The sequence below is a fragment of the Panthera pardus genome, unplaced genomic scaffold (assembly GCF_024362965.1).
Source record: "Panthera pardus isolate Hobbes unplaced genomic scaffold, ASM2436296v1 HiC_scaffold_17, whole genome shotgun sequence".
NCBI lineage: Eukaryota > Metazoa > Chordata > Mammalia > Carnivora > Felidae > Panthera > Panthera pardus.
In genome coordinates this window covers 147,832,687-147,855,606 of record NW_026526732.1, presented here as the reverse complement: position 1 = coordinate 147,855,606, position 22,920 = coordinate 147,832,687, and the positions used below count along the sequence as shown (strand labels likewise).

Here is a 22,920-nt window from a genome sequence, read left to right as displayed (position 1 = left end):
TTCATTGTTATCATTAACCAGTCTTTTACTTTAAACTTAAATGGCAAATTGATACAAACAGTTCTGAGACTGTTCTACCACCATAAAGCCAGGTTACATTTTAAAAATAAACTCCTGCAAGAAAGAAAAACATTTTAAAAATAAACTCCTGCAAGAAGGAAAATACTCATCTTTACAGAATCCTCCTCATGTGGTGCTGGTACATTCTCTCAAGAAGTACCTTAATATAAGGAAAGGAGGTGAGATTAGTAACCATAGCAGACAGGGCTTGAATCCCACCTCTTTCATGGTTTAGCTGTGGGGCTTTGGAGAAGTTATTCAACCTCTTTCAGTCTGTGCTCCCTCATCATTGAAAAGCGAGAATGTTAATACCTATCCTGAAGGATTGCCTTGAGAATAAAAGAGGTAATGTATATGAAAGTACATAACATACTGCTGGGCATATGGTTAAGGCTCAAAAATATCTTGGCTTCATTTTGCTGCATTCGTAAGTTATTGGAGCCAGAGTTATGACTCAAGGAGGTCGAAGAAAAGCGAAAGGGCTAGACAGCTCAGTGGTAGTTGGTCAGGACCATCACTGCCCTCTCTTCTCTCCATTGCCATTGACTTAGATCCTAGAGATACTAGACTTTTAAAATAGTAACCTATTACCCTATATTTTCTGTAATCCCCATCCCTATGCTCATCACAGAAAACAAGGGTTCTGGTTTTATCTCAAGAAAGAATGATAATACAACACCGATTACAAATGAGTCAAATTTTTTCTTTGGGGCTTTAAAAGCCAACGACTCATGACATAAGAAAACCTCTTTAAAAGAATAATTGAAGACCTGATTTTTCTCAACATTGTCACGCATATGCACACATACTCACACACATGCATACACACACTGACACGTGTGCATGACCACAAAGGACTAGCCAAAAATTCCCTGGACTTCAGAGTAGGGAGAATTCCAGCTCTAGTTTTGCCATTGACTTAGATCCTTAGAAACTATTAATGTGTTTTTCCCTTTGCACTTAGCAAGGAAATGACCTCCTTCTTATTTGGTTATGGCATCAATCTGTTTGTGAGGAGATTAAGATTGTTTCAGGAGGAATACTAAGAAGAAAAGAGCTAATATGCATTATTGAAATTCAAAATAGTTTTTTTCCAGCAAAACAATAGGCTTGAAAACTGGACTCTGTGAGAGAAATAATTTTCTATATTCACTTAGCTCCCATTTAACAAGATCAAGATACAAAACTAGATTCAAATCTCCACCAAAGTAGGGGTAATTTAGTCTATTGTCTCTGATTTCCCCATCTACTCATGACGATGATGATAACACCTATATCAAAGGATTGTTTCCAGAATGAACTTCTGTCTTCTGAAGTGGGACTTAGGAAGTGGGCCAGGAAGCCAAGGATATGATATCAAAGGAATAAAAGAGAAGCCTGCCCTTTCCTTTCTTGGACATTGAAGAAGATAGCTAGAAGGTGAGAGTGAGATAAGAATCAAAGAGGCTTAACTTGCTTTTGTGGGAATGGCTTCAGAAATATCCAGAAAAGAGAAGAAATCATTGAAGTTGGCACAAACTTGTGCCCAATGTAGATAAATGGACAAATCAGGGTAAACTGTCAGAGAGATAGGGTCTAGTTTGTACTTCTAGTCCTCCAGTGATGAGTATTCAGTTGAGAGCCATGGGCATGCCATGGAGAATGGTATGGCAGGAAGATCCAAACAGGAAACAGAGGCATGTAGTTTGGGTCAGAGCCTGGATGGAGGACATGTCAAAATTCAAGGGGTCCACTGGGCTTTGCAGAGCTATGGGGAGGTTGAAGTCAGACCTAGTCAAGAAAGCCATGTGAGGGGGCACTTGGGTGGCTCAGCCCATTAAGTGTCTGACCCCTGATTTCGGCTCAGGTCATGATCTGGCAGTTCATGAGTTTGAGCCCCACATTGGGCTCTGTGCTGACAGCACAGAGCCTGCTTGGGATTCTCTGTCTCCTCTCTCTTTGCTCCTCCTCCACTCATGCTCTCTCTCTTTCAAAAATAAATAAACTTAAAAAAAAAAAAAGAAAGAAAGACATGTGAGATACTGTAAGTGCTGACTTTAGCCAAAGGCCAGCAGGGGGAGAATGACCAAGTGCATATTGGCCAATAAACCAGAGGAGCCAAAGGACACATTGAGAGCACAAGGACCCCAATTCTCCTCATACACCCATTCCCGACGAGATCACTTAAGCCTCTTCTCTCTCTCCAAGCACTCTCACAGCTACTTGGAAAAAAGCCTGGGAAGAGGCAAGACCTCTGAGAAATCTGAGACTCTGAGCATTTTTACCTAGATAGATTTAAAAATATCTGAACAGCCTGTTTATTCTGTGGTATTGCACTGGAACAACTACAGCTTTTAATGCCACCCAGTGGATGAAGTTTGTAAGAAAGACCACATTGCTTATAGATAAACTATTTCTCCTCACATTCTGAGTTGTAATATAAGATAATTGATCCTATTAAGGAGGTTAGACATTGGTGGGACCCTCAAAATGGACTGCAATAGTCAGTTTTTGTTGTGTAACAAACAACTCCAAGATCTCAATGGCTTATAACAAAAACCACCTATTTTCATGCTTTTGGTGGTAGAAGTTGGCTATGGTTTGACTTATCCAAGTTGGGCTTGACAGGGAGTAGTAGGGCTTCAGACTTCTGGTTATGTTCAGTTATTTAATCTGGGACCCAAGCTGGAGGGGCAGTGCATGTCTGGAATTTGCTCTTCTCTTAACACATCACAGGAGTGTAAGAAGAAAAGTCAAATCACAAAAGCACATTTAAAGTATATGTTTGTATCATGTTCTATGGCATTCTATTGGCCCAAGGAAAGTCACATAGCAAAAGGCATGGAAGTATACTTAAATAAAGGGGAGGCAGAGAATTGGGAATAACAATCGAAACTGCCAGAGGACCACTGTTCCCTGCCCACCCCTCACTCCCAAGCAGTAATATTTCCAAAATGATGTGTGAATTCTAGGAGCAAAGTTTCCCGTGTGCAAAGAGAATCAGTGGAGAATCACAGAGGGCCCAAGGAGCCAGCATACCAAGCATGATGGAGCAGGATGAGGAAAGCCTAGGTCTTGGATGACACAGTTTAAGGTGTTTACCAGCCACGTACCTCCAGACCTTTTTTTAATATGAAATGAGTTAATATCTATACTGTTAGTTGAGTTTTCTGTCAGTTGCAGCTGAGTGTATCCTAACCAAAACTGGTTAGACTCTTATTAACTCTATTTTTCCTTGAGGCCTAGAGAAGTAAATGCTGGAGGTTGGATTTGAACCCAAGCTTTGTCTACAGAGCACATGCTTTTACTTTACTATGATACCTTGCCCTCCAAGTCTTGTGTGAGGCTGAAGTCTCTTAGATACATGTCAGCTGATTCAACGGGTAATGGAGTTAAATGCTTCCATGGTGAAAAAGCAGAAAGTCTGGGCATAGCAGTTAAAAATACCAACATGGCTTTGATCTGGCCCTGTAGCCACACAACTCAGAGAAGAGTCAGGGCCAGGCACCAGAGGATACTCAGATGTAGGGCTAGTCCTGAGGTTTCTCTGAGTTTTATGCAGGAAGAGATGTTAGGTGATGGTGACCTCACTCAACAATTTAATCAACCTACACACTTAAAATAAGCCCCCTCAAGCACCTGCTCCCTTCATCCCCCTCTTCTGCTTTGAAACAATGAAAAGGAAATTTGGCAAATAGCAAGTCTAAGCCATCAGTCTTCAAATCTATTCTATAGATCAAAATTTCTGGGCCACATGGAAATACCTCTCTAGGTAGATACCAGGAACTGACCCAACAATTGTATCCCACACAGTAGGTGTTCATGAAGGTTTACTGAATGAATGAACAAACCACAATATAGGATCAGCCACAATATAGGATCAGGGCCTGATGAACCTCCCTGCAAGCCCAAAGATCTGTTGGCCAGTGTATTTAGAGTTATTGAAGCTCAAAGGTCTACCTGATATTAGTCAAAGTCATGTGAGACAGATCAGCTAGAATACCCATGATATCATGTCTTTCCAGTGAGTAGATTTCTCATACCTCTGTCCAAGGAACTTCTTACTGCTGAGGTACAGATGCAGAATAAACATGATAGTCACTGAGCATGAGTCAGAGGGGTGAGGACGTGTTAGGCAAGTTTCCCTAGGGCCCCACAGAAGCCATTGAAACATGCCTGTCTTGACAGGATTTGGTAATTCTGAAAGTATAATTTAATTTCTCAGGCCTGGATACAATTTTGTCACACAGTACAAGATAGATAGATCAGTTATCAGATATATATATACGTATATATATATGTGCGTGTGTGTGTGTGTGTGTGTGAATATATATATATATATATCAGATATCTGATCTATCTATATCTATATATATATCAGTTTAAATTATATATATATATATACACATATATATATATCAGTGTAAATTATATATATAATATATATAACTTATATATATAATATATATATATATAACTTATAAGTTTTATATATATTATATATATATAATTTAAACTGATATTTTGAGGGACTCCTCCTCCTATTAAGAGAAGTCTAGCCCTGTCCAAGCCCCAGCTTCTTGTCTGTGAGAGTACCTCCAGGGTCTTCCCCATAACCCTACATAGCACTTGGCTCTCAGGTGGCACAATGAATGCCCAGGATTCTAACAGAACTCCAGTGATAATGCGGTCCCTGGTGCTGACACATCTCTGTCCCCATCACTTTTTTTATACTGGGCTTCTGCACAGAGGGACCAGGGTGGGGCATCCACCTCCTTCCATAGGCCTCTGCTTCCATAGCTGGTGCCGTGGTGTTTCTTAGTTCTTTTACTTGTTCTGAAGCAGAAGGCCTTCGCAGGGAGCTCAAATTTGCCCATATCCAAGAATAACTTGATTCAAGTCCCATTTTGAGGCTATTTCTTTTACTCATTCACTTAATCACTCAACAAATATTGATGGTCAACTTTGTGCCATCAGTGTGCGAAGCACAGGGTCCCTGCCTTCAAGCAGCTTGTGGCCCAGCTGAAAATATTAACATTTAGTGAAACATTACAATGAAATGTGAAGTGAGTTATGATAGAACAAATAAAATGTGCTATGAGGGATATGGAACAGGGACAGCTAATCTCATGTGACGCAGTAAAGAGCTTCCTGAGGATATGAAGTTCACGGTGAAAACTGAAGGATGAATAGAAATTAGCCCAGTAAAAGAGTGAGGAGACTTAAAATTTTTTTTAATGTTTATTTATTTTGAGAGAGAGAGTGTGTGTGTGAGAGTGGGGGAGGGGCAGAGAGAAAGAAGGATTGACAGAGAGAGAGAGAGAGAGAGAGAGAATGAATCTCAAGCAGGCTCCACACTCAGCGTGGAGCCTGACTCGGGGCTTGATCCCACGACTGTGAGCTCATGACCTGAAGTGAAATCAAGAGTCTGACGGTTAATTAACTGAGCCAACCAGGCGCCCTGGGCCTTAAAAATATTTTTTTTTAATTAGGGCGCCTAGCTAGCTCAGCGGGTAGAGCATGTGACTCTTGATCTCTGACTAACGAGTTCAAGCCCCACCTTGGGCATAGAGATTATTAAAAAAGAAAAAAAAATTAAAGAGTGTGGGGCCAAGGGGCTCACTGTTTTGTACAAATTATTTGAAGGTAGAAAAAACACTCCATGAGATTATTACTTGGATACAGGGTTATAACCGACATTAAAACAAAAACAGCATACACTTTCCCAGGGAAGAGAAAAAAGAGAGTACATTTTCAAATTATTTTATAATGCTCAATATAACTTTGTTAACATTAGACAAAGACAGTATAAGATAGGAAAACTATAGGCTAATCTCACTAACATAGTTGGGAAAATCCTAAACAAGATTTTTGTAAATCTAGCCCAGCTGTGTGTGTGTGTGTGTGTGTGTGTGTGTGTGTAAATCTAACCCAGCTGTGTGTGTACTGCTAACCTGACAATTAAAAAGGGGGGAAACCCCATAAATATTATTGTATTATTTATAGGGATTTTATTGTCTACATAGAAAACCCAACACACTATTAGAATTGATAGGAAACCTTAGAAATGTTACTGGATATGAGATTAATAAGCAAAAAAACTGGTTTTCTTTATACAAGTGGCAGATTAGTAAGAAAATATAATTTTATAAAAGCCCTTTACAATACAATAAAGATTTGAAAGTAACTAGGGATAAATCAAACAAAAATGTTCAAGAAATTTCTGAGAAAAATTATATCATTTTATTGAAATGTGCTAAAGCAGACCTAAATAAACAGAAAGTCATACCATGTTTTTGGATGAGAAGACTTAATATTACAATAGTGTCAACTTTCCCCAAAGTAATCTGTAAATCTAATGCAATTCTAATAAAAATCCCTAGTAATAGTTTTTCTGGATGTCACAAGCTGATTCCAAAATTTATATGGATGAACAAAGAGCCAAGAACAACTAGATATCACAAGATATGTGCCTTACCATATATCAAGAATTATGGCGGGGCGCCTGGGTGGCGTAGTTCGTTAAGCATGGGATTCTTGATTTCAGCTCAGGTCACGATCTCTGGTTGTGAGATCAAGTCCCGCATCAGGCTCTGTGCTGATGGCACAGAGCCTGGTTGGGATTCTCTCTCCCTCCCTTTCTCTGTACCTCTTCAGCTCTCTCTCTCTCAAACTAAATTAATAAATTTTAAAAATAAATAAATAATAAATAAACACTAAAAAAGAATTATGGCAATTATTTAGTAATTAAAATAGTTGGGTACTGATACAGGGATAAACTCATAGGGCAATGGAGCAGAAAAGAAAGCTTAACAATAATTATGCATATGTATGGACATCTAATACTGACATAGGTAAGTTGTCCTTGTTCTGGGATGGGATTGAGTATTCGATAAAATGCACTGAGACAATTGGTTTTCCATATAAAAAAATAAAATAAAGGGGCACCTAGGTGGCTCAGTCAGTTAAGCATCTGACTTCAGCTCAGGTCATGATCTCACGGTTCATGAGTTCAAGTCCCGCATCGGGTGAGCATGAACCCCACTTTGAGTGAACCCTGCTTCTCTCTCTTTCTCTCTCTCTCTCTCTCTGCCCCTCACTCACTTATGCACTCTTTCTTAAAATAAAATAAAATAAAATAAAATAAAATAAAATAAAATAAAACTAGATTTCTATCTCATTTCATACAGAGAAAGGAGGCCCAACTGGATTAAAGTCCTAAATGCATAAAGCAAAAATTTTAAACTTTCAGAGAAAAATGTAGGGCAGTAGAATATTGGGATAAGATGGAATTTCTGCATAAGATACTTGAAAAGCACAAGTCCAAAGGGAAAAAATTGATAAATTTGTCTATGTTAAAATTTAAAACTTCTGGGGCGCCTGGCTGGCTCAGTTGAAAGAGCATGTGACTCCTGATCTTGGGGTTGTTAGTTCAAGCCCCACGTTGGGTGTAGAGATCACTTAAAAATAAATCTTTAAAAAAAAAGAAATAAAAGTCATTATACGTGGAGTTTTGAAAAACAAATTAACAACAAAACATTGGTTACCTCTGAGAAGGGTTTACAGAGTAGCCAAGCAATAGGATAATGAGGGAGACTTTTTATTGGTTACTTTTTTTTAAAAAGTGAAATTCAAATAGCATACAGTTAATCATTTTCAAGTGTACAGTTTAGTGGTATTTAGTATATTCACAATGTTAATGTAACCACTACCTTTCTCTAATTTCAAAGATTTTTCATCACCCCATAAACACGCTTCCTGTCCATTAAGTAATCACATTCCCCTTGACTTCATCACCCTGTAACCTCTACTCTGTTTTTTGTTTTAAGTTTATTTATTTATTTTGAGAGAGAGAGAGAAAGAGAGAGAGAGCACGCACATGCACACACGAGTAAGGGAGAGGCAGAGAGAGCTGTCAGCACATAGCCCTACACAGTGCTTTTGGATCTTGCAAACCCTGAGATTGTGACCTGAGCCAAAATCAAGAGCCAGACATTCGACTGACTGAGACAGCCAGAGGGCACCCCTCCACCACCTTTTGTAAGTTTATTTTGCATTCTGTCTCTATGGATTTGCCTATATATATATATCGTATAAAAAGGAATCACACAATTTGACCTTTTGTATCTGGTTTCTTAGACTTAGCATAATTCAGCGTTCATCAAAGTAGCATGTATCTGTACTACATTCCTTTTTTTATGGCTGAATACTTACTATTCCATTCTATGTATGTATCATAACGTGCTTATCCATTCATCAGTTGATGGACACTTGGGCTGTTTCCACCTTTTTGGCTATTAGAAAAATCGCTGCTATAAACATTCTTGTACAGCTTTCTGTGTGTACATATGCTTTTATTTCTTGGGTAAAATTGCTGGCTCATATCAAGAATAAACAAAGCTGGGCGCTACTTAAAGTGGTAAGGACAGATTTTAGTCAGTAAGATACTACTGCAGTAGAGAAAAGAGTCCCACATGCATGAAACTCAACTTTGATTCGTACAGAGGTAACTGGGCATTTTAAAGGGAGAATGAGGGAATAGGGAGGGGGGTGAGGGGCAACTTTGTAGAGTCAGGGAAGTGAAAAATTACAAAAAGCAGGAAGTGGGGGAGTTGGTCCCTGTGAAATCCATTTGGGTTTATTAACTGGTGCTTATCCAGGTTAGGCTTCTACCCCCCCAAAGAGGCTGAGAGACAGGGGCCCTACCTTCAGGCATCGGCTGGAACAAACAGTAAATTCTTCTGCAGCCTTAAGTTTTCTCAGGCAGGTGCTTTAAGGGGGTCAAGGGTCATTGTAAGGATGTGGTCTTGAGCTGTTAGAAACGATGTTAGCATTTGTTTAAGTCTTTATAGGTCTAGATTGAAAGGGTTTAGAGACACCTGGCTAGAGTTTGGTCAAGGAGAGAATCTTTTTTAGTCATATGGTAATTCTATATTTAACTTTTTGAAGAACCCTGGTTATCTTTGTGTGCCTTTTGAAATACATGTGAATATATTTCTATTCCAAAAATTAATAATAAAAGGTGCATTAATGTAGACGTCATATATAGGCATATAACCAAGAAGAATTACTATCTAGAATTTATAGAGAGCTTCCACAAATCAATATGAAAAAGACAATAAACCCCACAGGAAAAGTGAAGACAGGACAAAAGACAATTCCTCAAAGAAGAAGAAACAAAAACTGCCAATGAAAATAACAAGATAACACTTCACATCCATCAGATTGGCAAAGATAAGTCTGGTAATATCAAATGTGAGACTATGGGGCAATAAGGACCCTCTTACATTGGGTCAGAGAGTAAACTGGAAAAACCAATGTGGAGACCATTTGGCAATTTCTAGTGGAGGTGATAACACAATATCATTTATACACTTTTAAAAAAATGTTTATTTACTTTTGAGAGAGAGAGACAGAGCTCGAGCAGAGGAGGGGCAGAGAGAGAGACACACAGAATCCAAAGCAGGCTGCAGGCTCTGAGCCATCAGCACAGAGCTCGAACTCACAAACCATGAGATCATGAACTGAGCTGCAGTTGGACACTTAGTGGACTGAGCCACCAGGTGCCCCTCCACTTATAGACTTACACCCAAATTCTCCCACATTTGCACAAGAAGTTATACAGAAGTATGTTTATTGCAGCATTATTTTATATAGCAATAAGGTGGAAATTATTTTTTGTAATAAATGTCTGATAGGTCTACATGGTTTATGCCATTTTTTTAAAGTTTATTTATTTTTGAGAGAGAGAGAGAGAGAGCGCGCGCGCATGAGTGGGGGAGGGGCAGAGAGAGGGAGACACAGAATCCGGAGCAGGCTCCAGGCTCTGAGCTGTCAGCACAGAGCCCAATGCAGGGCTCAAACTCACGGATCGTGAGATCGTGACCTGAGCCAAAGTCGAACGCTCAACTGACTGAGCCACTCAGGCGCCCCAATAAGGTGGAAATAACTTTAATATCCATAAGCGAAACAATGATACATGGTCTGTGATATATTTGTAAAATTGAATATTATACTGCTGTGCTGTTCAATATGGTAGCCACAAGCCACATGGGACTCTTTACATTTAAATTTAAAAATTATAGGGGCGCCTGGGTGGCTCAGTCGGTTGGGCAACCGACTTCGGCTCAGGTCGTGATCTCGCGGTCTGTGAGTTTGAGCCCCACATCGGGCTCTGTGCTGACAGCTCAGAGCCTGGAGCCTGTTTCAGATTCTGTGTCTCCCTCTCTCTCTGACCTTCCCCCATTCATGCTGTGTCTCTCTCTGTCTCTAAAATGAGTAAACATTAAAAAAAAATTAAAAAAAATAATAAAGTTTTAAATTTAAAAATTATAAATTTAAATTGATTCAAATGAATTCTATGTTTTAAATTTCAAAGTTTGAATTCAGTTCCTCAATCACATTAGCTGCATTCGGATGCTTCAAGTGCTCAGTAGTGGTACCATATTGGACAGTGCAGATATAGAACATTTCCATCATTGCAGAAAGTTCTACTGGACAGCACTGTTATGGAACAGATAAAATGAGTCATCTGGGTCGACATGTTTCAAAATATATAAATCTCAAAAATATAAGGTTGATAGGAAAAAGCAGGCAAGCTGCACCGGGACACCTAGAGTGTCCCATTTAAATGTCCTCCCATTTAATACACACTCCCACTTAAATAGTTTGGAAATTAAAAACATTCATTGCCTTCAGAGATGGGAAGTGTGTGGTGAGGGATGAAGTGGTTGGTAGACTTTTAACATACATCCTTTGCCTCTCTTAAATTTTGAATCATGCAATTATATCATCTATTCAAATATAGCAAAATAAATTCTGGCCCCAACCAGTTCAAGAAAAATGCTCAAGGCACGTACAGCCTGTTTGGACTTTGGCAAAACCATATTTATGGGTTTCTTGTTGAAACCTATCCACCAGATTATCTTAAAAAAGAAACTTGTGTTTCCTTTCTGTGATATTTTACAATTGCCACAGAATGCAAAAAAAAAAAATATTTGCACTGAAACGTCTCCAGCAAGACCTTGCTCAATCCTCTGTTATGTTTCACGTGAAAATGAAAACCTGTGATCAAAAAAGTTTTGAAATCACTTGTACATAAAATGTGATGTGAAGATGAAACTAAACTGTAATGTGTTAGCAACTAAGTAAATGCAGTTTGAACACGTTAAAATGCTGTATGTTCTCACAGACCCATAAAAATACAGTAATGGTACAAAATAATTTGCGGGCCTGGCAATCATCACATTCAGGCTAGAGGTTACCTCTGAGGAGAGAGGAGGGCTGTCTGGAAGGAGTACACAGGGGCATCAACTGAGTCTGTAGTATTTTACTTATAAAAAAAAAAACAAAAACAACAGGACAAATAGTTAGTGTTGAATAAGGGGGTGGTGATTCCGTGAGGTTCACTATGGCTGTGCTATGTGGTTTTCTACTTATTTCTTGGTTTTTTTTTTAAATTTTTTTTCAATGTTCATTTATTTTTTGAGAGAGAGAGAGACAGACAGAGTGTGAGCAGGGGAGGGGCAGAGAGAGAGGGACACACGGAATCCGAAGCAGGTTCCAGGTTCTGAGCTATCAGCACAAAGCCTGACGCAGGGCTCGAACTCACAAACTGTGAGATCATGACCTGAGCTAAAGTCAGACGCTCAACCGACTAAGCCACCCAGGCGTCCCCTCCCCCCGCCTTTTTAAACACTATAAACGCTTTATTAATCGCAAACCACCCTTGTGGGCCAAGTGGTCCTCCCAGACATCCAGGACCCAGCCACAAGTTCAGCGCAGCCTCTCGCTCAGACAGGGTGAGCACTTGGCCCTCGCGCCCAAGGCCTCTCACCTTGTGGAGGGTGGAACTGCTCCTGCGATCCGTGACCTCCACGCGCACCTGCGTGCACTGTCCCCGGGAGCCGGTGCCACCCAGCACGTTGCCGAGCCTGGCCAGCTCGATAGGCTGAGCGGGGCTGGCCTCCGGGGTGGCGGCGCGGCGGCTGTCAGACGGAGAGCTCCTCATTTTGAAAGAGGAAGGAAGGGAAGGGAGAAAAAAATCATTTTAAGCTTTAAATGGGAAGGCCCGGATGTGAGGGAGCACATTGCACTTCTGAGAAATTAAAAAACGCTTTGTAGCCGGATTTGCCCTGGAGACGTCTGGCCACGCGGGCATGGGCAGCACACTGGACCATTTAAGCCGTGGTGGCAGAAAAACATAGGGAAGGGCTTCTTTATAAAGCAAATATAAGATCAGATATGAATTTTTCTTTGAAGAAGGGAAGCCTCTTTTTAATTAGCCAAGGGCTCACTAGATTTGGAAAACATCAAAAAGCTAAATACAATTCTCAAGGTGAATGCATTTTACATTGCACTTACTGCTCTCAAGATTCCGGCATCCAAAGGGAAGAAAATGCGTACCATTGTACATGCTGTGCTGAGTATATCACATCTGTGATCTCTTAATTTTTGTCATTGCCTCTCTTATCTGCTGGTCTATCTGTACTCCTCACTGGGGTGAGTACTTCAAAAAAGGCAGGGACCATGTCTGTCCTGTTCACTGCTGTGTGCCCAGCGTCCCACACAGGGCCCCTGGCTCCATGCTGTAAAAAAGTATTCTCTTGGGGCGCCTGGGTGGCTCAGTCGGTTAAGCGGCAGACTTCGGCTCAGGTCATGATCTCACAGTCCCTGAGTTCGAGCCCCGCGTCGGGCTCTGTGCTGACAGCTCAGAGCCTGGAGCCTGTTTCACATTCTGTGTCTCCCTCTCTGACCCTCCCCCATTCATGCTCTGTCTCTCTCTGTCTCAAATAAATAAACGTTAAAAAATTTTTTTAAAAAAGTATTCTCTTTTTGTTTTGTTTTGTTTTAGTTGTTGAGTCAACATCTTTCTTCTTGGTCATTTGTTTTAAACTTATTAAATAAACCAAAAGAACTGTTCAGTGTGTTATACAAACACGTGTACAGGCATGTATGACTGAAATCAACCATCTAACAATAAAAAATGTCAATGTTCGGAGCCCATCAATGCTTGGGGATTCTGGGCCGTTTTCCCATATGGAAAACAGGCTTAGCATCTCCATCTCCAACAGACGCATGTTGTCTCCTGTGATAAGTAAGGAGTGAAATGGTCCTTCCAAGTTCATAGCGCATGTTTGCTGCAAGTGCTGGCTGCAATTTTCTGGTCCTTAGCTCCAACCCTGGCTAAGCTAACACAGTGTCTCCTTGGTGGCTGCTGATTCTTCTCATATTCTTTGATTCTGAACAATCTCCGGAAGTTGCTGGGCTGCTTGATTTTCATTCATACACCAAGGAGGTTTGTAAGTCTTCCTTCGATTAGATGTTCCAAAGACTACTCCTTTATTTCAATATCTAGTAAGCACGACGCATGTGTGCCATTTTGTCTGTTCTTCACTTTGTCAAAAAAGCTTTCCAGTGTCCAAGTGCCTGTCCGGGAAACGATAGAACCTGGCTCTCCCAATTTATACAACTGTAAACCTAACTACAAAACAGCAGCCTAAGCATCTATTATGAGAGCATTTTGAATAACTTGATGAGAGATTCCCAGTTTTGTTGCTCTCAGAATGAGATCACTGTGTGTTGTAGCCCCAAATGGATCATCAACCACAGGGAATCGCTGATCTCAGCATCCTTCAAAATATTATCTGCTTCTTGTTCCACTTCTTCTCTATAAGCAAGAATCAATTTTCTTCCATAAAACTCTTCCAGGGCCTTTCTTCCCTACTGTCAGGACTCAGGCATAGGCTTCCAGATACACTCAGCTGCAGCGTCTTACAACTTCCAGGCCCTTGGGTGTTGATGATTCTTGGCATCTCCCAGGCCCAAGCTAATCAGTTAACACATTTCAAAATCCAGGGGGAGGGAGACCACTAACTGTTGCCTTTCCAAAGAAGCAGTTACTGATGGGAGCGCTTCTTACACTGAATTTGTATTCTAGATAAAAAATGAAGCAAAATGTTATTAAGGGTAGTAGCACCTTTTTTTTTTTTTTCTTTTATGACTAATTTTTTCTGAGGAGCACTGACCAAAGAAAAGAAGATGATTCCTTAGATCTAAAGGGTGTATCTTCCCTGGATCGTTGACATTGCTTTTCAGTGTGATAATGGACCTTACTCAGGGAGTGGCTGTCTCTTGGGAGGCTTACCCCTGCAGATGGAGGGTGAGTGATGCCTCTTTGGCAATGGGGACTGGAGACTGGAGAGGGAGGTCTTCGTATCTCCAGGGAGGGATTGTATGCATTCACTCCCTTTTTATTGACCAACTTGCATTTCCCATCAAAGAAATGACAGTAAAATATAGAAAGCCACATTTCTTTCATCTAACCCAACCTCTGGCCTACTTAAGTGACCAGTTATTTCCCAGTCTGGATATGAAAATTTCCTTTATGAGAAACTCTCTAGAACGTTCATTGAATACGGTTTATAGTAGTGGAATTCTGTGATCCGGACACATGGTTAAAAAGAACATTCCCGTAGCAGTGTGAGGTGAAACCTGGATGATGCCTGGCCTCTGAAGATTCCCTCATGCCCAATGTCCCGTGGGCATTCTCATCCCCAATCTCATTTCCCCTCCTCTTCCAAACCTGTGCTGTTAGCTGTGTTTGGATAGTCTGGGAGAGTAGGGAGAAAGATGAGATGGCCAGAGAGAATCCAGCCATCTGTTTGTAGTTAATGTCAGGAGCTCTCTTATCTTTTTGAGAACTGGAAAGTCACCGGAGAAATAGTTACCACGTGGACTAAAAATCTCTATTAGTTTTTGGGTAGAAAAATGCAAACAGGAATTTTCCAATGTTCCCCATCCAATCTTTGTGTCCACAGAAACATCTCAACATTTCAGTGGATCCTTGGGGGGCCTGGGGGGCAGATTTAATTCTCAGTCTCAGGGAAATCTTTTTAAAAGAATTTTTCATACCTAGGTATTATAGCCATGTTACATGACATTTGAAAATGTAGTGAAAAGTTTTGCATTTTGATTATTTTTCCTCACTCTTTTTCTTATGCATCCTCTTTTTTCCAAAACGCAATTTTGAATGTAGTGTATATACAAGTCCCCCCAGGGGAGGCAGACTTCTTCACTCACCTTAAATCATAAATGCTCTCCTTTGTGGAGGATCCAGATGAAGTGATGTGTTTCTGAAAGCAAATGTGCTATAATACCTTTTTTTTTTTTACTTGAATAACTAACAAGGAGGGATACTCTAGATTTGGAATCTAACTTGGCAAGATAATATGCAGATTTGATTAATTGTAACAAAATCAGCAAGGTCTCAAACAGGAGGCTATCAATATAAGGTGAATGTACAAATGTAATTTCACATAACAAATATAGTTTCAACATGAAGTAAACGAACACAATTTGCTATAACAAATAGTCTTGACAAATGCAATTTCCTTTCATAAAAAGCCTATCATCAAAGCCTTCAATTGTAGGTTATAATTTCTGGAGTTAGAAATAGCCTATCCCAGAGGCTGCCTGATTTTATCCCACTTTTTAAAATGAAACGGAAAAGTAAATAAATAAATAATAAAATGAGGGGTGCCTGGGTGGCTTAGTTGGTTGAGTGTCAGACTCTTGATTTCAGCTCAGGTCATGATCTCACGGTTCATGAATCAAGCCCCACATCGGGCTCTGGCTGACAGTGCGGAGCCTGCTTGGGATTCTCTCTCTCTCTCTCTCTCTCTCTCTCTCTCTCTCTGCCCCTCTCCTCTCTCAAAAATACATAAACTTTAAAAAATAAATTAAAAACATAAAATAAAATGGTAGTTACACTTTAACTAGAAACAGAGCATGCCAAAAATAATTTTGGAAAAGCTTCTTCCCCTTGGCCAAATGTTGGCCCATTGTACTTGATAGTACTTGATACATACTGTCTGTACCTATATCTGTACCTGTACCCATACTTGTACCTGTACCTATAACCTGTACCTAAGCTGCACTGAAAGACTTCATGTCAATGAAATTCTTTTCTTGCAACACTTCCCGTAAGATATCACTGTCACTTGTAACAGTGACAAGTGATCTGAACCAAGGTTGAAGGTCTTTTAAAATGTATCATTTATTTTTTTAATTTTTTTAATTTTATTTTTTATTTTCTAAAATTTACGTCCAAATTAGTTAGCATCTAGTGCAACAATGATTTCAGGAGTAGATTCCTTAGTGCCCCTGACCCATTTAGCCCATCCCCCCTCCCACAACCCCTCTCGTAACCCTCAGTTTGTTCTCCATATTTATGAGTCTCTTCTGTTTTGTCCCCCTCCCTGTTTTTTATATTATTTTATTTCCCTTCCCTTATGTTCATCTGTTTTGTCTCTTAAAGTCCTCATATGAGTGAAGTCATATGATTTTTGTCTTTCTTTGACTAATTTCACTTAGCATAATACCCTCCAGTTCCATTCACGCAGTTGCAAATGGCAAGATTTCATTCTTTTTCATTCCTGAGTCATACTCCATTGTGTGTGTGTGTGTGTGTGTGTGTGTGTGTGTGTATCACATTTTATTTATCCATTCATCCATCGATGGATATTTGGGCTCTTTCCATACTTTGCCTATTGTTGAAAGTGCTGCTATCAACATGGGGGTGCATGTGTCCCTTCAAAACAGCCCACCTCTATCCTGTGGATAAATGCCTAGTAGTAAAATTGCAGGGTCGTAGGGTAGTTCTATTTTTAGTTTTTTTGAGGAACCTCCATACTGTTTTCCGGAGTGGCTGCACCAGCTTGCATTCCCAAAAATGTATCATTTGTTTTTATGCCACACTTGTTACTGTAGAGTCTCCAGAATCACTACTCGCAGTGGCTGCATGATGTTCCACATGTTCTCAAATGCTTTTCTTCCTTAGAGTTCATCTCATTTTACAGTTGTACACTGAATGGTATGGCTGTGTGTTTAAGGTGAGTCTCTTCAATTGACTCTAAGTTCCCTGAGGGCAGGGCTAGGTGAGTTAGGGCTCAGGATTGAATCACCAGCAGCAGCACACATAGAAGGCACACTGTCCCTGATAAGTATACTATATGTATGTGTGTGTGTGTGTGTGTGTGTGTGTGTGTGTGTATACATACATACACACACACATATATATGTATATATGTGTTATTATCAATATTTGTAAATTAAATTTGCATCATAGTTTTGTCATCTTCTGTTTAGTAATTATCCACTAGTGGAAACTTTGGTTGTTTACAGCACTTTACTTTTGTAAATTTTTGTGCGCATTTTTTATTATTTCCTTAAACCAAATTCTTAAATTGGAATATTACTTTAAGAGGTGTCAGTACTGGGGCACCTGGTGGCTCGGTCGGTTAAGCGTCCAACTTCGGCTCAGGTCATGATCTCACGGTTTGTGGGTTCGAGCCCCGCATCGGACTCTGTGCTTACAGCTCGGAGCCTGGAGCCTGCTTCGGATTCTGTGTCTCCCCCACTCCTCAAAAATAAATAAACATTAAGAAAAACAAAAAGAGATGTTGGCACTTTCAAGTTTCCTAAACTTCTAGAAAAGAAGTACCAATAATGTATGGGAGTACCAATCTGACAGGGAGGCATATTTCGTTTTTCTCATTTTCTTTTCATCTTATTGTGTAATGCATTCGTGCGGTACAAAATGTGAAAGTACGCCCCGTGCCCTGGCACACCTTGAATTGCCCGGTCTTCATGCCATCTTGGGCTTCACTTCCTACACAGCCTCGACAATATTAGTGGTTTTTCTCCTGCTCCAAATACTTCTTTCCCTGGGGAACAAAAGGCTGATAGTGCACCTCAGACCTAATGGTAGTTATGTTCTTCTCCCGTGGGCTACTCAAATCTTGGTGCCTGAAGAAACACCCATGACTGTCACTTGTGGATTTGGGGCAAGTGGCCTGGAATAGGGCTCCTCTTCTGCTGTGTTCCCGGAAGGTGAGCTTGTGGAGGCCCCTGGAGAGCTTCTCTGCACCCTTTCCCCTAGAGGCTGTAGACGAGGATCTGGGAGTCACCGCAGTGCCGGGACACTGTGGGAAAAACTGGAGCCCTCCTTCTCCAGAATAGACCACAGGCCTACTCCTTGCCATGACTTACTCTGTGGTGATGAGTGGGTCTCTACCTCACAGGACCGGTATCTATCTATGCCTTGGTTGTGTTACCAAATAAAACCCTGGGATAAAGGGAGAATAACTTTAGGGGAAATCAATCACCTCTGGCTGGGTCCTCTCAGACCCACAAAGCTCGACCCATCCTTTGGGACCTCAGCTCCTGGCCTGTAACCACAACTCCACTCCTTCGAGATGGAAGCTACTTTTTCTGCGTGCTTATTTTATCTCGCTGCTCACACAGCTGAGATGAGAGCTTCCCCTGGAAATCTTTCTCCAACTCCTCACTTCTGAGAAAGGTGATCCAACAGCACTTGTCTTCCTTCTACCATATGCTAATATTTTGTTGTCTGTCTCCCCTTTACTCCCCAACTTGTAGCTCTGATAGGAAAGAGACTGTGTGTGTCTCCTTCTTCAAAGCCTAGCAGAGTATACATGGTATGAGTGGGCACTTCAAAAATGTTGAATGAATTGTACTTGAAAGCCGAATGGCCTATTAAAGCTTTTCATAATAGTTTGGAGAAATAAAATTCACCTTTTAAAATGTACAAATCAGGGGTGCCTAGGTGGCTCAGCCAATTAAGCGTCCGACTTAGGCTCAGTTCATGATCTCACAGTTTGTGAGTTCCAGCCCCGCGTCGGGCTCTGTGCTGACAGCTCAGAGCCTGGAACCTGCTTCAGATTCTGTGTCTCCCTCTCTCTCTGCCCCTCCTCCACTTGCACTATGTTTGTCTGTCTGTCTCTCTCTAAAAAAATGAATAAACATTAACAAAATTAAAACGTACAAACCAGTGGTTTTTAGTATAGTCACAGAACTGCTGGATTGTCACCCTACTCTGAGACCAAGGGGGCTGAGGACCAAAGCAGTGACAACAAATTTTGTGGGAGAGGGTAACAGAGGCAGAATACGTGCAAGGGTGAGGGGCTAAGTAACACACCTTCCAGGAAGGCGAACACAAGAATTTGCTGGGGTAGGATGGGGGGTGTGTGAAGGGTTGACATCTTTTAGACATAATCAAGGTTAACTTTACAGCCCACCTTGCCATCTGTGGAGAGATCTGCAAAGGGTGAGACAAGCCAGAAAGGGAAGCAGGGGGAGAAAGGGATGAGGGATTCAGGAATGTGATTTGCAAGGTAAGAAAAACTCCTCAGCTTGCAGGAGGAAATCTCTGGGGAGGAGTAAAGGCCCACCAAGGGCTGTCCCACTCAGTCTGCTCCTGAGATGGGCAGATGGGTGAGACTGTACCAGGACTGGGCATAGAGGACTCTTATCATCCCCCTTGGCCCCACACTGAGGTCATGGAGAGAACGGACATCTTTACAATATCAGGTCGTTCTTCTAAGTGCACAGTATCTCTCTCCATTAATTTCGATTTTCTTTAATATCTTTCAGTAAAGCCTTATCATTTTATCTACAAAGGGCCTGTACACCTATTGTTAAATTTATTCTCAAGTACTTTATATTTCGGTTGCTATTGCAAATCATATATTTTTATTAAAATTTTTATTGCAACCTATACACTGAATCTATAAACTATAGAAAGCTTATGAAAAAAATTGAAGAAGACACAAAAAAAATGGAAAAAGATTCTATGATCCTTGGATAGAACAAATATTGTTAAAATGTCAATACTCCCCAAAGCAATCTACATATTCAATGCAATCCCTACTAAAATAACACCAGCATTCTTCACAGAGCTAGAACAAACAATACTAAAATTTGTATGGAATCAGGAAAGACCCTGAATAGCCAAAGCAATCTTGAAAAAGAAGACCAAAGCAGGAGGCATCACAATCCCGGACTTCAAGCTGTATTACAAACCTGTAATCATCAAGGCAGTATGGTATTGGCACAAGAACAGACACTCAGATCAATGGAACAGAATAGAGAACCCAGAAAATGGACCCGCAAATATATGGCCAACTAATCTTTGACAAAGCAGGAAAGAATATCCAATGGAATAAAGACAGTCTCTTCAGCAAGTGGTGCTGGGAAAACTAGACAGCGACATGCAGAAAAATGAACCTGGACCACTTTCTTTTTTTAATTTTTTTAAATGTTTATTTATTTTTGAGAGAAAGAGACAGAACGTGAGGGGGAGAGGGACAGAGAGAGGGAGACACAGAATTGGAAGCAGGCTCCAGGCTCTCAGCTGTCAGAACAGAACCCGATGTGGGGCTCGAACTCACAGACAGCGAGATCATGACCTGAGCTGAAGTCGGACACTCAACTGACTGACCCACCCAGGCACCCCAATGTTTATTTATTTTTGACAGAGAGAGACAAACAGAGCATGAGTCAAGGAGGGGCAGAGAGAGAGGGAGACACAGAATCTGAAGTAGGTTCCAGGCTCTGAGCTGTCCGCACAGAGCTTGACGGGGGCTTGAACTCACAGACAGCAAGATCATGACCTGAGCTGAAGTCAGACACTCAACAGACTGAGCCACCCAGACGCCCCAAACCTGGACCACTTTCTTACACCATACACAAAAATAAACTCAAAATGGATGAAAGACCTAAATGTAAGATAGGAAGGCATCAAAATCCTTGAGGAGAAAGCAGGCAAAAACCTCTTTGACTTGGGCCACAGCAACTTCTTACTCAACATGTCTCCAGAGGCAAGGGAAACAATAGCAAAAATGAACTATTGGGACCTCATCAACATAAAAAGCTTCTGCACAGCGAAGGAAACAATCAGCAAAACTAAAAGGCAACCGACAGAATGGGAGAAGATACTTGCAAAGAAATATCAGATAAAGGGTTAGTATCCCAAATCTATAAAGAACTTATCAACACCCAAAAAATAATTCTGTGAAGAAATGGGCAAAAGACATGAATAGACACTTCTCCAAAGAAGACATCCAGATGGCCAACTGACACATGAAAAAATGCTCAACATCGCTCATCATCAAGGAAATACAAATCAAAACCACAATGACATACCACCTCACACCTGTCAGAATGGCGAACATTAACAACTCAGGCAACAACAGATGTTGGCAAGGATGCAGAGAAAGAGGATCTCTTTTGCATTGTTGGTGGGAATGCAAACTGGTGCAGCTACTCTGGAAAACAGTTTGGAGGTTCCTCAAAAAACTAAAAATAGAACTACCCTATGACCCAGCAATTGCACTACTAGGCATTTCTCCAAGGGATATAGGTATGCTGTTTCGAAGGGGCACACGCTTCCCAATGTTTATCTCAGCACTATCAACAATAGCCCATGTATGGAGAGAGCCCAAATGTCCATCGAGGGATAAATGGATAAAGAAGATGTGGTATATCTATACAATGGAGTATTACTTGACAATCAAAAAGAATGAAATCTTGCCATTTGCAGCTATATGGATGGAACTAGAAGGTATTATGCTAAGTGAAAGTAGTCAGTCAGAGAAAGACAAATATATGATTTCATTCATATGAGGATTTTAAGACACAGATTAACACAAGGGAAGGGAAGCAAAAATAATGTAAAAACAGGGAGGGGGACAAAATATAAGAGACTCTTAAATATGGAGAACAAACAGAGGGTTTCTGGAGGGGTTGTGGGAGGGGGGATGGGCTAAATGGGTAAGGGACATTAAGGAATCTACTCCTGAAATCATTGTTGCACTAGATGCTAACTAACTTGCATGTAAATTAAAAAACAACAACAACAACAATTACTCATAAAAACTTTTGAGACAAAAAAATAAAATTTTTATTGCAACCAAACATAAAGTGAATAGGGGCACCTGGGTGGCTTGGTTGGTTAAGCGTCCGACTTTGGCTCAGGTCTCACGGTCCGTGAGTTCGAGCCCCGTGTCGGGCTCTGTGCTGACAGCTCAGAGCCTGGAGCCCGTTTCAGATTCTGTGTCTCCCTCTCTCTCTGCCCCTCCCCTGTTCATGCTCTGTCTCTCTCTGTCTCAAAAATAAACGTTAAAAAAAGTTTTTTTAAGAAACAAACATAAAGTGAATAAATAAAGTGTACAGCTTGACTTATATATGTATGTGTTCATGTAACCAAATGGCATATTTTTATTGAAAAAATATTTTTCTGTGCAATATCTAAGTAATTTCTGAAAGTCACTAGAGAAATGGGCATTGTGAGTAAAGTGTTGTTTTGAATGTAATTTTTTTTAAGTTTATTCATTTATTTTGAAGGGGGTGCAGAGAGAAAGGGAGAGAGAGAATCCTAGGCGGAGATTTGACGTGTGGGCTCAACCTCAGGAACAGTGAGATCATGACTTGAGCTGGATGAAAAAGGAGGCTGATGCCTAACTAACTGAGCCACCCTGGTGTTTCTCACCTTAGCAGAAATGCTTTCAACATTGCATCATTACTGTGATGTGTGCTGTAGGGTTTTTGAAGATATCCTTCATCAGGTTATGGGGTGTTCTTTTGTATCAATAGATGCTGAATGTTTTGAGTAGTTTTTATGCATCAATTGACACGAATAAACTGCTTCCCCTTTAAAGTATGCGTCCATATTTCTCCTAGTCTAACATTAATTTTTGAGAAATGCCTTTTGCTGTATGTTTCTTCTCAATTCTCCTTCTTTACCCATCCATTACATGTTGGTGTCCTTGGGGCCCCTGGGTGGCTCAGTCAGTTGAGTGGCTGACTTTGGCTCAGGTCATGATCCTCTGTCCCCTTCTCTCTCTGGCCCTCCCCCACTTGTGCACTCTCTCTCAAAAATAAACATTAAAAAAATAAAAAGTCTTGGTCTCCTTGTTTCCTCCATCACCCCTCTCTCTTTTCAAGCTCCTGCTTTTTGTAGGTTTCCTAGGCTGTTAAAGATTGGGGGATGACAACAGGGTTTTCAGACATTTTGTCTCC

The 22,920-nt window shown here is 40.8% G+C and overlaps 1 long non-coding RNA gene and 1 pseudogene across 2 annotated transcripts in view; both read right to left on the bottom strand.

Moving 5' to 3' along the window:
• LOC128777747 (uncharacterized) overlaps window positions 1-22,920 on the bottom strand; it is a 28,656-nt gene that overhangs the window by 4,576 nt on the left and 1,160 nt on the right. For both annotated transcript variants that reach the window (XR_008423100.1, XR_008423099.1), the window contains exon 2: window positions 11,876-12,044. This is a non-coding gene — a long non-coding RNA (uncharacterized LOC128777747). The remainder of the gene's footprint in view (window positions 1-11,875; window positions 12,045-22,920) is intronic.
• LOC109271441 (diphthine methyl ester synthase-like) lies at window positions 12,821-13,884 on the bottom strand (annotated as a pseudogene).